The 15,359-nt window shown below is 41.7% G+C and overlaps 1 protein-coding gene across 4 annotated transcripts in view; it reads left to right on the forward strand.

The window, feature by feature from the left end:
• The window catches only part of SHROOM1 (shroom family member 1), a 126,567-nt gene that overhangs the window by 17,250 nt on the left and 93,958 nt on the right, over window positions 1-15,359 (forward strand). The window lies entirely within an intron of this gene.

A 15,359-nucleotide genomic window follows, 5' to 3' on the forward strand; every position in this document is an offset into this window, starting at 1 on the left:
CTTCAGAGGTTGTCAACTTCTTTTCACTTAGATATTCTGTAAAACATGCAATTTAACCATAGATGTCCAAACTTTTGACTAGAACTGTATATAGAGTTATTTCATATTTGGGGATATCCACAATATAGCAGCTACCTATAAATAGAAGCAAATGTGCAAATAAGCTACTACATACAATAAACTAATAACCAATCCTTCGAACATGTTTTAAAACATACATTGTCCTTTCAAACAAGTTCACCTCTTTGATTTGTATACAACTGTTTTTTTCTATTTTCGTTTTGAGATATCCGAAAAACATCCTTGTGTAAAAGAGTGCCTATAACGGCAATTTTCTCTTCAGCTGTTCTTGCTGCGGCATCTTTGCCCATCTTTATTTGCTAGTTCAGGAAAACAGATGCAGAATGTTTGTGTCCATGGTTTTCTATTTCATTTGCAGCAAGTAAGCTGATCACTATGCAATGCATCTTATCTTCACCCAGCTGCAGAGGAGGTTCTTCAGCTAGGCAAATTAATCTTCCATTTTTCAAAATGCACTAACATGTTTGAATGAAGGAGAGAAAAACCTGCTAATGGTAAAGAAATAAAATAAAATAGAATATTTGGTTTATTTTATTAAAGCAATAAAGCCTCTACTGCACGTACCTGATCCATCTATCTGTGCAATGATTGATTGCAATGGGGGATACTTCAATTTCTACACCATTACCTGTAGAATTTCGTTTTATAAATGTCTCCCAAAATGTACAACCTTTTACGTAAAACAACTTGTTTCTATAATGAAATAAAACAGAACTGTCCATATTGTATAGGCAAGGGGAAAATTGTCCAAGAGTAGGACTGTGAGACATGTGAAAAATTCCTTCCAACATTTAAAAAGCTAGCTAGGTATAAAATAAGCCTTGCCACAACCCTCCTTATTTTGTCCACATACTTGAAAAGTCACACACGCTTTCTGATTGTCTCCTCCTCCCTCAAAGTATCAGGACAGTTCAACTGCCCTGAACCCTCTGAGGTCCTCCGGGAAGGGGGGGGGGGTGGAAGTTTCGTGTCCTGGGGAAAGCCTCGGCAGACATTAGGGCACAAGTGACCCTTGCGAAAAAGAGGGGTCTGAAGACCCTTGCCCCATAAGGGACCTTTATGTCTCATGGGTCGGGGATAAAGGACCCCCTGTTTTGAAGAGGGCTGAACTTGTGCACTTTTTTGTGTGTTACATATTTTTGGAGCACTTGGTGACCAAAAGCATGATCCCATGCTTTAAAATAAAAAAAAATTAAGACAGTCCCTTCAAAATTTGCACTCCTATCCTGAATGGTGCAGGCAACTTCATGTTATTGAAGGGGGGGAGGAGTGCAGCCCCCAACTTTAATCTCAGCGATAATCTGGTGGAATTGTATTAGCAATGTGCTGAATGAGTACAGAAATAAATCAATAGGATTTTAAAATGCTTTACTGAACAATTTTTGACTCAAGTATGGCATGGGTAAATCCCTCAACTGCCACTCCTAATGCTAGCCACACGTACTGAGATGTTTATAGCTATATTGGGCAGTTGGTCGAATATCGCAGAATGTGTCACTCCAAAAACCATGATGCCTGACAATAATCCTAATGTAAATTGATCAGGATTTTTTGTAACTCCAATCAGATTACTACCTTTTTTCGACCTCAGAACAGTCAGTTACAACAGAAGTAGTTCAGTTGATAAACCCATGTGTCGCTAAAATGGATATTGATCTGCAGTTTAGTTGTCCTTTTAAAAGTAGCATTACATTTTCCCCACCAACAACTATAATATTGTACCACTAACTTTGGTATCAAGTGTTCCCCATACCTCTTAGATTGTAATCTCATTTGGGCAGGACCTTCTATTTCATGTATGTTTATTTGTATTTCGATCCCCTCAATGTGCAGCATTGCGTACTGTGTCAGCACTTTATAAATTAAGGATAATAACTTGAAGATGTTTATTCATTTGTGTTGTGTAAATATGCTGTCTTTTTTAAGTACAATCTTGTGAATGTCTGTGGGAGAGCTTAGTTATAAATAGCAGGTAGCCACAAGTGGTACCCTGTAGTCCTTTTACTAATAAAGTACTACTTTTTGAAGGGCCAAAGAGCAAGTGTGGGGGGCATGACTGATTAACGTCATCATGGCCCTGCACAATAACGTGATTGCGTCATCTCACAGTGGAGCGAGGTCATGGTGACACACAATGTGCCATCGGGACCTGTCTTGCGAGGCCCGCTGCCACAAATGGTTTCAGCAAGGCCCTTCCCCGTTCACTTTGCAACAAGGAGAGGTGGAATCAAGGAGAATGGTCTGCCCTCCTAGAAATTCTGGTGCATCACGGACGCTCAGTGAGAGTTGGCAAGTATGCCTTCTTCTCCCTAAACAAATGTCTTTGTGCCCACCTTTTCATATCATCATAACTCCATTAGATAAACCATAATGGACAGCTTTACAATCTGGTCTTAGTACGCCTTTCATATGTGTCAATCTCAGCCATACCATGCCTCTCTGTGTTTATATACGCTCATGTTGCACTGCAATTTAAGACAAACAAATATTAGCCTGCTTTGGGTGGGCTGCATGTGATTTATTACCATTAAAATCTTAGAAGATTTCCAGAAATCTATGCCTGTAAGTAGGGATTCCAGTGTCCTATAAACAAGCAAACATGGCATTATTGTAAATGTTAGGAAACAACTATTATATTTTAACTATACCTTCTGCTTTTAATAAACGTTTTCCGAGCTCTTAAGACTAAACTAAATTACTAAGTCTTCTATATCAGTCCTCATTGTAGAAGTTGTTCAGCAAAACAAAACAACAGTCACTTGGTATTTCCGTGTTCCTGTTTTGTTTTTTGTTTTTTTGTTTTTTTTTAATCTGCTTGGTAATTTAACTCTCCTTCCCTTGTATAATTTATTTAAGAATAGGTCACAAAGCTCCTTTTGTCCTCTGTGTTGTTTGCAACTAGATCTTTGCTCGCCTTCTGGTTAGGAAATGTAACTCAGAAATGGAAGAAGAGCATACTATCTCATGAGGTAGCCACTAATTGCAGTATGGCTTCATAAAACAATAGCTATTCACTGCTTTTATTACATGCTGTGCCTGTTAGTGCTTTACTGCTTCTGTTGTCCGCAGACAAAAACTGAACAGGAGGTTACTGGGAGAGTAAAAGACTATGTTCAGCTATCCAAATAATTAAAGGCAAATTAACATTTTGCATATAACCCAGCTCGTGCCACTGTATTATTTGATCTAGGTGTTTCTTCGAGTAAAACTCTGTTTTATATAGTTTTTGTACAGATATTTGTACATTTGGTGGCTGATTAAGGCCTGTTACCCACTGGCTTTTTTTAGGAGTTTAAAAAAAAAGCCAGCGGGTGCTATTGTCAGACTTGTTCTACATGTGTTGTACTAGTGATTTTAATGTACTTTTCAACACATTTGAATGATAGCCTACTAGATATCACAGCTCCCTATGAGAACAGAAATTAATTCTTATGATTTGTAATTTAACTTTTGCAGCCATAAAAACATTATTGAAACTGTGTGAATATAGAAAGCTGTAAACTGGGATCAATGAGCTAAGAGTGATACCTCTCCAACCACTAGTCATAATATAGTCATTAATGTTTTTGGCTATGGTTCCAGGTAGCCTTAAAGATTTGTAAAGTGCAATGGGCAGCTATGTACTGGCAGAAAATTTAGCTTTGAACTCTGATAGCTCAAACTCGAGCCACTCCTCTGCAGGGCCAGATTAAGGGAAGGGAGGCCCCAGGGCTAAGGTACCCATGAGGCCCCCCAGCCATGAGCCAAGCCCCCCTCACCCCCCCCGTGAACTTACCTCTATCCATTGTTCCAATCCCTGTAGCACTTACTCGTGAGAGTGAGACTATGACTCATAGTCTCACTCTCAGGAGATCTCCTCAGAAAGGAGATTACTGCGTGCCGCGTAATTCCTACAGTGACAGCAGGCAGCTAACAGCATAACATTTGCTGTTAGCTGCCTGCCATTCTCCTTGAACAGGTGACAGTCAGAGCCGGGGGCGTCCCGACCCGATGAATGCCGGAGGGCCCCCCAGCTGCCCGAGGCCCCTGGGCTGCAGCCCCTTTAGCCCTACTGTTAATCCGGCTCTGTATAAGGGATCTTGTATGTCTATACAGACATGCTTGTGGCTGACTTTCTAATTTTTAATAGGAGGAAGAGACTAGTAACTCTGGTCTATCCGCCCCTGCCCCTGCTCTTCCTTAGACATCTGTCTGTATACACCCAACTCCTTGCAATAAACCCCAGACACCATTGTGTTTCCTCCAAATGCTGACTCCTGTTTTCAGAGCCGTAACTTAGAATTCTAGCGCCTGGGGCGAGAAAAACAAATGCCGACGCCCTCGATTTCAACCAAATGAACTTATAACATTCCTAAATTCCGCCCCCCTTCAGTGGTCACCCCTATCGCACAGCCCTAGTTACGGCCCAAGCCTGTTATTGGGTCTCCTTTGCTCTGCACCTCCTGACTTGCACTTCGGGCACACTTGATTGTGAAGCTATGAAAGCTGCTGCACCTCATAACCTGTCTCCAGATGAAAACCCTCCACTGCTGAGGTCACACTCCTCTCTGATCAAATTCCTCCTATCTCTTCCATCATCCGGTGTAGATCCAGCTAATGTTTGGATTCCTGTCAAGCCAACATACTGCCAGAGGCGGACTGTGCTCCCGAAGTGTCTCAGCTGAAGGGGTTTCCGTTGTGGTGCTTTACCTGCACATGCGGTGGGTGATGGACTGAGGCACTTTTGCAGCCTTGACCTCCTAGCATGTGATGACGAGATTTGGTTTCCTTTCTCCTCTTTATGTTTGGACCCTGTTATTGACAAATGTCTAAAACTAAACACATTTATTTTCTCAGGGCTGTACATTTGCACATTGCTGGTTTCCGGGTTGAGAGGTGCCTTACTGATTTTTTTTATTTTTTTTATGTATTTGCCATGCTGACAAAAATATAAACACTTTCAAAGCATAGGGTGATGGCTATAGCTTCTTAGGATTTACAGCCATAGTCAGAAACTATGAACTGCAAGCTTAAAGAGCTCTTCTGTATCCAGAGACAACCTCTAAAAGTCTACATTGACATTTCCCATACTGGACCTGATTCCTGTTCAATTGTACGTCAATTTGCATATTGTATCTTGCATGAAATAGCTCTACGCATGCTCGGAAATGGACCTTACGACAGTGAACGCAATACATTTTATACCTGAATGCAAATGACACAACTGCCGACGACTTCAGAGGCAGAATGGTGGAGTACGATTTACTATAAAAAGGCATTGTATGTACATACACATTGAAAGCATCTTTATTTATGTATTGAACTCCCTAATGACTGATGTCTTTACCTCAAGCCACAAAACACCATACATGTGTCAATATTGTCAAATATAGCAATAAATAATGACGGACAACCATTTACTTTGGTGAAAATTGTAGGTCACAGCTTTATTAATTGATTGCTGAAGAAAAAATTGGTGGCTACAAAGAAGAGAATGTTGATCAGCTAAAATGAACACTACCAATATATAAAGGAGGGAACATCCATACCCTACCGTGTCTTCTGGGACACAGGGCCCCCTGTAAAGGCTATACCTGGATCTCTCTGAAAAGACAAGAATAGCGCATACAGCCACTTTAATGCAGGTAGCAGTGCTCTGTGACCCAACTCCTCTCAGACCCTATGACACCAGTATATTGGTCGTTGACCTCTGCTCTGTACTTAGCTGTGGCCTCATCTGACATTAGACAGGAGCAAAACACGGTAAAGACATCACTGAACCGGGTGGCAACAGATTAGGAGTGGGAGGGCAGGGAAGGAAGAGGGAGAAATAGGAACAGGAAGGGATATATTTATGTGCTGGGAGGAGCTCCGCAAAGGAGGAGCTGGACTGAATTGAAATTGATAACCACTGCAAAGATTGGAGTGCTGATCCAATTAACCCAAATCTCAGGGTTTATATTATTCATCCCTATTTCTTTGTAATGTAAAGAAATTTTTTTTATTTTTATTTATTTTATACATGATTGAGTTGTTTAATTTTATTATTACCTTTTCTTTTTTTTTTTTTTATGCGTTCTGACGTGACCTTTTATTGTACATACCTATATATAATGCAGTTTGTTCTACGTAAGGCAAGTACTGTTTAGGTAGAACGAACTTACACCCAGATTCAAATTGAAACGTATCTTTAGATAATCATGGATTTGAACATGGTTTTAACTAAGATCAATTTATGTGCTCTTATTTTATTTATTTATTTTTAAAAATGCAACTTACGTGCAAGTAACGATTGGACTTTTAAATCAGGCTCAGTGTTTTCAGTTGCACAAAAAAAAAAAAAATCTTTTTAGACACCAGCTTATTTTTTTACAGAAATATTTAAATTGACCTCCATTTTCATGGTCTCAGAGTAAAGAGCCTCAGTGTGTGACTTTTATATTACATAAGTGTTAAAGTCACAAATAACATGAACTAGTAATTATTGTCGGAGATCCTAGTATGTTTTAATGATATGAAACCACACATAGATTTTTGAGTATACTTATCAATAGGACTAAACCCCCAGATTTAGGGATTTTTCCTATTTATCAAAGACCCCGGGCCCGTGAAGACTAATGCTAGCGGTAGCCTTCTCCAGGGGCCTCCGGTGGAGCTTCTACATGAAAAATGTTGTGTTGGATGGTGTTAGCTGGAGGCCATTACAGGAAAAAAAATGCTTTATTAATGAAATAAAGCATTTTTTTTCTATTTTTTTTTTTTAAATGTTTTTTTAAGAACTTGATACATTTTTAAAAATGTTATTGAATCTGGAACTTCCAGTATGCACGTGCGAGCCAGCATGCCAGTTTACAATTTAGGTGTTTAGTGTGAAATTAAATGAAGACCAGCAGTTTAGTAGCCTCCGCTTGATGGACTAGGGCTGTAAAGATATCCGTTCTTATATCTTCATAAAGATAAAATTATATCTGTTTACTACATGCTGCAATAATGCAGGCAATATTGGGCAATTGGCCCAAAATCCTGTTGTGCATGGCTCCATAATGACAGTGCCTGACAGGGGCGGATTGGCCATAGACCTTACAGGGAAGTTTACCGGTAGGCCGATGCCTAACAAGGCCACCTGGAGGCCACCTCAGATTTTCCCGGGGGCCGCGTTAAGATGCGGCTGGGAGAGGCACGTACAGGAAAGCAATCTAAAATATTGGTGTTCAGTGGGCAGCAACAGGCAGCCAATTGCTAGGCTCCCACGGTGCTGTTCGGCAGACAGGAAGTCTGACTTCACTTCCTGTCTACCTGATGTGAGAAGAGACGCTGCTCAGAGCAACTGAAGGTAAGTGAGGGGGGGCTTAGTATACTATACTATACTAAGGGGGGCTACCTATACTATACTATACTAAGAGGGGGCTGCCTAAAGTATACTACACATTTGCCCTGCATGGCTTTAGAGATGACCCACTGTGTGTAAAGTCATCACATCTAGGTTTTCCTAAATGTTACTACAACCAAATTCCTGTAGTTCTAAATACCGCCTACTTTTGTGTTGGCCCCACCTACAGTTATTTTGGTCCCGCCGACATGAGGCCACTTCAATAATTTTTTCCAGGGCCACTTTAAGTTCCCAATCCGCCCCTGGTACCTGATATTCTTATTATCAGGCAAATTGATAATTGCAGTTAGCCCATAGCACCCACAGACCAATTGTGTTTATCCTCTTTTCGAACTAAAATTGCAAAATGTATGTCCGATAATATCTAGCTGCTTGGTGCATGCGCTGAACAGCCACATTTCATCCAATTTGGTCCCTAAACCTATCTTTCCACATATGTGACTGTCAAAAGAGAATCTGGCAACGGCCTAATACACTGCCTGTTGCCCAATTAATTATTTTTCCATTTTAATAGCTCTTTGTTATAAAAAAATACTGTATGTGCCATACAATGGGCTACAATAGACTGAAGCAATTGTTCTTCCAACTGTAATATATGTTTAACCAGCTGATTGGCATTGTGAAATGTTACATTCCTGCTTTCCTACAAGTGCTTATTGCAATGTAATTCCAATCACAAGTGATTATTCAGCCTCAGTATACACTGTAAACATGACTTGATTTTCCTCTCCTGCAAGCAGTTTGCTGTTTGAAGGTTCTCTGTACAAGATCTGACAACAAAGTATGTTTTACATTCCTCAGGTAGAGCTGTAAATGCCGGACTGCATTTAAAGCTAAATCTAGCACACTGCCAACACTTTTTCTATTATGGTCATGGTAATACATTAACCAGACTATCCTTGTTTCTGCTGGTGACTGAGTATACATTTAGTGGCTGTGGGAAAAATACACATTTTCACAGCATAAATTCCCAAATATTCTTGAAACTGAAATTCTATATGCAATTCTGTGAAGAGGTTAAAATACCTGAAAACTGCAATGGATAATGTCATCTCCATATGGTGTTAACCGTTGTAGTCTAGGGGGAGAGCATTGCAGGAGATGGATCACAAATTCTAACCTGGTCATAAGAACCTACAGGCTCCTATCAGAGCTGATGTCCCGGCTGAATAAAGTTAATAAATGGGCACGTTATATAATTTCTTGTCAATGCGATAAGAAATTATAACTAACGTGAGAAAAATATGGTGGGTTATAAATAGACCCTACTTAATTTTCTCTTCTAAACTGTGCCAGGAAAAATACAGGAATGAAATAATTAGTTGACAAGGGTTAAAACTAGAGATGAGCGCACTTGGATTTCCTGAATCCAAGCCCACCCGAACGTTGCCGATCCGAGTCGGATCCGAGACAGATCCGGGTATTGGCGCCAAATGAAAAATTTAAACCGAGGCTCGGAGTCATAATCCCGCTGTCGGATCTCGCGATACTCGGAACCTATAAATTCCCCGCTAGTCGCCGCCATCTTCACTCGGGCATTTATCAGGGTAGAGGGAGGGTGTGTTAGGTGGTCCTCTGTTCTGGTAGATCTCGTGCTGTGCTGTTTAGTGCTGTGCTGTGCTGTGTTCTGCAGTATCAGTCCAGTGGTCCTGTGTCCCGTGCTCTGTGCTTCTAAGGGCATAGTTATTTCCCCAATATTCCCAAGTGTTTAAAAAAAATTTAAAAAATACAAAGAAATTTTTTTAAAAAAATTTAATTACAACAAAATTTGCAAAACCAATCCTGCAGTATAAGCCCATTGGTACTGCAATATTACCAAGTTCACACATTCAGCAGGATCTTGTGCTACAAAAATTTGGAGGATAAAGTAGGGAAAGATCAAGACCCACTTCCTCCTAATGCTGAAGCTGCTGCCACTAGTCATGACATAGACGATGAAATGCCATCAACGTCGTCTTCCAAGCCCGATGCCCAATCTCCTAGTACAGGGCATGTAAAATCCAAAAAGCCCAAGTTCTCCAAAAAAAGCAGAAAGAGAAACTTAAAATCATCTGAGGAGAAACGTAAAGTTGGCAATATGCCATTTACGACACGTAGTGGCAAGGAACGGCTTAGGCCCTAGCCCGTGTTCATGACTAGTGGTCCATCTTCACCCAAGGATCTTAGCCCTCCTCCTCCTCCCTCCCCCCTACAAAAAATTGAAGAGAGTTATGCTGTCGGCAACAAAACAGCAAACAACTCTGCCTTCTAAAGAGAAATTATCGCAAATCCCCAAGGCGAGTCCAAGGGTGTTGGTGGTTGTCAAGCCTGACCTTCTCATCACTGTACGGGAAGAGGTGGCTCGGGAGGAGGCTATTGATGATGTAGCTGGCGCTGTGGAGGAATTTGATGGTGAGGATGGTGATGTGGTTATTGTAAATGAGCCACCAGGGGGGGGAAACAGCTGATGTCCATGGGATGAAAAAGCCCATCGTTATGCCTGGTCAGAAGACCAAAAAATGCACCTCTTCGGTCTGGAGTTATTTTTATCCAAATCCGGACAACCAATCTATGGCCATATGTAGCTTATGTAAAGCTCAAATAAGCAGGGGTAAGGATCTTGCCCACCTAGGGACATCCTCCCTTATACGTCACCTGAATAACCTTCATAGTTCAGTGGTTAGTTCAGGAACTGGGGCTAGGACCGTCATCAGTACAGGGACACCTAAATCCCGTGGTCCAGTTGGATACACACCAGCAACACCCTCCTTGTCAACTTCCTCCACGATCTCCATCAGATTCAGTCCTGCAGCCCAAGTCAGCAGCCAGACTGAGTCCTCTCCAATACGGGATTCATCCGAGGAATCCTGCAGCGGTACGCCTACTACTGCCACTGCTGCTGTTGCTGCTGTTAGTCGGTCATCTTCCCAGAGGGGAAGTCGTAAGACCGCTAAGTCTTTCACAAAACAATTGACCGTCCAACAGTCGTTTGCCATGACCACAAAATACGATAGTAGTCACCCTATTGCAAAGCGTATAACTGCGGCTGTAACTGCAATGTTGGTGTTAGACGTGCGCCCGGTGTCCGCCATCAGTGGAGTGGGATTTAGAGGGTTGATGGAGGTATTGTGTCCCCGGTACCAAATCCCGTCGAGATTCCACTTCACTAGGCAGGTGATACCAAAAATGTACAGAGAAGTACGATCAAGTGTCCTCAGTGCTCTAAAAAATGCGGTTGTACCCACTGTCCACTTAACCACGGACATGTGGACAAGTGGTTCTGGGCAAACGAAGGACTATATGACTGACAGCCCACTGGGTAGATGCATCGCCTTCCGCAGCAACAGCAACAGCTGCATCAGTAGTAGCATCTACACAATGGCTGCTCGTGCAAAGGCAGGCAACATTGTGTATTACAGGCTTTAATAAGAGGCACAACGCTGACAACATATTAGAGAAACTGAGGGAAATTATCTCCCAGTGGCTTACCCCACTTAGACTCTTATGGGGATTAGTGGTGTCAGACAATGCCAGTAACATTGTGCGGGCATTAAATATGGGCAATTTCCAGCACGTCCCATGTTATGCACACACCATTAATTTGGTGGTGCAGCATTACCTCAAGAGTGACAGGGGTGTGTAGGAGATGCTTGCGGTGGCGCGCAAAATTGCTGGACACTTTCGGCATTCAGCCAGTGCCTACCGCAGACTAGAGGCACATCAAAAAAGCGTGAACCTGCCTGCCATCACCTCAAACAAGAGGTTGTGACGCGCTGGAACTCCACCCTCTATATGCTGCAGAGGATGGAGGAGCAGCAAAAGGCCATTCAGGCCTACACAACCACCTACGACATAGGCAAAGGAGTGGGGATGCGCCTGAGTCAAGCGCAGTGGAGACTGATTTCCGTGTTGTGCAAAGTTCTCCAGCCGTTTGAACTTGCCACATGAGAAGTCAGTTCCGACACTGCCAGCCAGCTTGAGTCAGGTCATTCCCCTGATCAGGCTGTTGCAGAAGCAGCTGGAGAAAGTGAGGGAGGAGCTGGTAAACCATTGCGATTACACCAAGCATGTAGCTCTTGTGGATGTAGCCCTTCGTACGCTTTGCCAGGATCCGAGGGTAGTCACTCTTTTAAAGTCAGAGGAATACATTCTGGCCACCGTGCTCGATCCTCGGTTTAAAGCGTATGTTGTGTCTCTGTTTCCGGCGGACACAAGTCTACAGCGTTGCAAAGACCTTCTGGTCAGGAGATTGTTCTCTGAAGAGGACCGTGACATGCCAACAGCTCCACCCTCATTTTCTTCCACATCTATGGCTGCGAGGAAAAAGCTCAGTTTTCCCAAAAGAGCCACTGGCGGGGATGCTGATAACATCTGGTCCGGACTGAAGGACCTGCCAACCATTGCAGACATGTCTACTGTCGCTGCATTGGATGCTGTCACAATTGAAAAAATGGTGGAGGATTATTTTGCTGACACCATGCAAATAGACATGTCAGACAGTCCATATTGTTACTGGCAGGAAAAAAAGGCAGTTTGGAAGCCCCTGTACAAACTGGCTCTATTTTACCTGAGTTGTCCCCCCCTCCAGTGTGTACTCGGAAAGAGTTTTTAGTGCAGCGGGGAACCTGGTCAGTGAGCGGAGAAGGAGGTTGCTTCCTCAGAACGTTGAAAAAATGATGTTCATAAAAATGAATAATCAATTCCTCAATGAAGTACAGCACTGCCCTCCAGATAGTACAGAGGGACCTGTGGTTGTGGAGTCCAGCGGGGACGAATTGATAATGTGTGAGGAGGAGGAAGTACACACTGTAGGGGGAGAGGAATCAGAGGTTGAGGATGAGGCCGACATCTTTCCTCAGTAGAGCCTGTTGAGTTTGTACAGGGAGAGATGAATTGTTTTTTTGGTTTTTGGGGCCCAAACAAACCAATCATTTCAGCCACAGTTGTTTGGTAGGCCCTGTCGCTGAAATGATTGGTTTGTTAAAGTGTGCATGTCCTATTTCAACAACATAAGGGTGGGTGGGAGGGCCCAAGGACAATTCCATTTTGCAACTATTTTTTTGGCATTATGTAACCATTCAACAGTCGTTTGCCATGTTCAAAAAGTAAAAGAAAATGTCAACAAATTCAAAAAATGTAATCAAAAGTTAAATGCCCTGTCATTATTTAAAACAAGAGGTATTGACGTGCTAGAATTAGTGTAGTGTTAATATGTTATAAACACTACACTTGGAACTTGGAGGAGGTATTGTGGCCCCGGTATCAAATTTAGTACCGGGGCCACCCCACTACAAAGTCCAGATTTTTTTTTTGGGGAATTCAGAGCCGTGGAGGGTTTTTTATTATATTGTGGTGACCCACTCCTCTACGCAGTCCAGGTACATTTTTTGGTGCGAATCATACCAGTTGATGGTTTTCTTATTATATTGTGGGGACCACTCCACTACGCAGTCCAGAAAGATACCTTGTTGCAACATTTTGGACTAATAACTATATTGTGAGGTGTTCAGAATACACTGTAAATTAGTGGAAATGCTTGTTATTGAGGTTAATAATAGCGTAGGAGTGAAAATAAGCCCAAAAACTTGATTTTTGAACTTTTTATGCTTTTTTCAAAAAAAATCCGAATCCCAAACCTTTCGGCAGGTGTTTTGCGAAACAAATCCGAACCCAGAACATCACGAAAATCCAAAACACAAAACACGAGACACCAAAAGTCGCCGGTGCACATCCCTAGTTAAAACACATAAGACCTCATACAGCCTATTTATTAACATTGTTCAGCAGGGACAGCAGCTCCAATAGGAACCTGACCAGGCCTGTTATATAATAAAGATGGTGTTAGCAGTCAGGGTCAAGCTCTGAATTTTAGAGCTTGATAAATTGTGCATAATCACATTTCCCATAGACACCTATTTGCGCTATCAGTGATTTCTGCTCCTATTCTATAATTATAAACAGCCTTGTTACTAATTAATGTTCTGAAAACTGTAGTTTTTGGGAGATTTTAACTGATAAATAGACCATCGTAATAGGTGTCCATGTGTAACAGGCCATATGTTCACATTGCCTCGTGTTATTAAAGACTCTTGCACTACGTTTTCCCCTTTTGCATCTATCTAATGTAAATAGTAAGGGATCCGTGTATAAAAATATTATTGCAAAAGGACTATACCTAGTTTCTATGATGGTGCTAATTAGTCAGTCTGCTGAGGTCACTATTTCAGTATAGTTTCTATAGATTATGGGAAAGCTTCTCTTTCCCATAATCCCAGTACTCTGCTGTCCTTCTTATGGAGATATGATTGTTATGACAATATGATAATCTTCCCACAATAATTAGATTGGGATGATGTGGTCTGGTGGCAAGGTATATATGAAGTAATTGGGGGCATAGCCAGGTCCAGAAAAGACAGAAAACCTGATTGAGAATAGCCAGAGGTGGCAGAAAGTACATCCTAAATTTGCCCATATTGTGCATCGAGTAATAGCCTAAAATTATAGAGACAACTCATTTTTCAGCTTATAGTCCCTCCAGCAAAAGCCTCAATGCATGCCCGCATACAACCTACTAATAGATAGTACAAACTGAATTCTTACACTTTGCATAGTGGACTTTTACTGTCAAGTAAATTGTCTCATATGCCATGTGTATGAATCTTTATAGAGAGCAGGGTCTTCTGTTGTAGCTGTAGCTGTATCTGGCATCTGAAGAATTTGTGCCAGTATTTACCTGTGGTGTTTGCACTTTGATAAAAGAATAAGTTACTCATGACCATGACATAATGTTCCAGAGCATGTAACACTGTTTGCTTTGTTCTTCACACCATTGTAAATCAAATTCCACATAACTATTTCAGAAAGATCTAAATGTACAGTATATGACAATACTGGTATTCTTAGCCATATTGCTAACAATGGACAAATATCCTACAGTATCCACCTAATGTGGTTACTTTTACCAGCACTGGTAAAAACCACACCGTATGGTTAGCATTGCTGGCTCACAGCAGAACCGAAATAAGACTCCATGGGGCCCTAGGAAAGATTCTGGTTTGGGCCACCCCTTATCCAATTGGTCTATACCACTCTCTTTACGTATCAGGTACACACTGATCACTATTTACAGGTTGCTCTGATATCACACACCTGGTATACAGTAACACATTTTTAATCAGACCACATCTCACCATTTTGTTGGATGTCTATTAAAATCACAACATTGGGCAGGTCACTACCCCACATAAGACCAGCACAATAGAAATTCTGATAAACTCATTGGTTACAGTTTGTTCCACCTCTGCACACATAAGGTAAGACAAGTAGGCGCTCATGTAAGATATTTATGTGTGTGTGTGTGTGTGTGTGTATGTATATATATATATATATATATATATATATATATATATATATATATATATATATATATATATGTGTGTGTATGTATGTATGTACAATTACATATATACATGCCAACTAGCTTTTTTTTTTTTCTTTTTCGCATGCCACCAGCCCTCCAGCTTATCCCTTACATATCACCTCTGCTTGCCTAATTTTGTCACATGCACCTCAGAGCACCAGCTCCTCTCAGATGTCCTCTGTTGCCAACCAGCCTTTGCATAAAATGTCCGTCTGCCCACCAACTTTTCTTGTCCCCCTGCTCAAAAGGTTTTCTCACATTCCCCCTGCTGTCCTCCAGCATTTCCTGCACATGGCCCCTGCCGTCGTCGAGCCTTTCTCACATATGCTTCGGTACCCCGCTTCAGTTTATTATAAAGAAATATTTTAAAAGAATACAATGCTTTTAATTGGCTGTTGATGGTTGGTAGGAGCAGATAATCTAGTCCTGCTTCACAGTAGTGGGGTCATGGGTTTCTTTCCAATCAGGCCTCTTTTTGTGTGGAGTTTATATGTTCTCCCCATGTTTGCG

The sequence above is a fragment of the Mixophyes fleayi genome, chromosome 4, assembly GCF_038048845.1.
Source record: "Mixophyes fleayi isolate aMixFle1 chromosome 4, aMixFle1.hap1, whole genome shotgun sequence".
Taxonomy (NCBI): Eukaryota; Metazoa; Chordata; class Amphibia; order Anura; family Limnodynastidae; genus Mixophyes; species Mixophyes fleayi.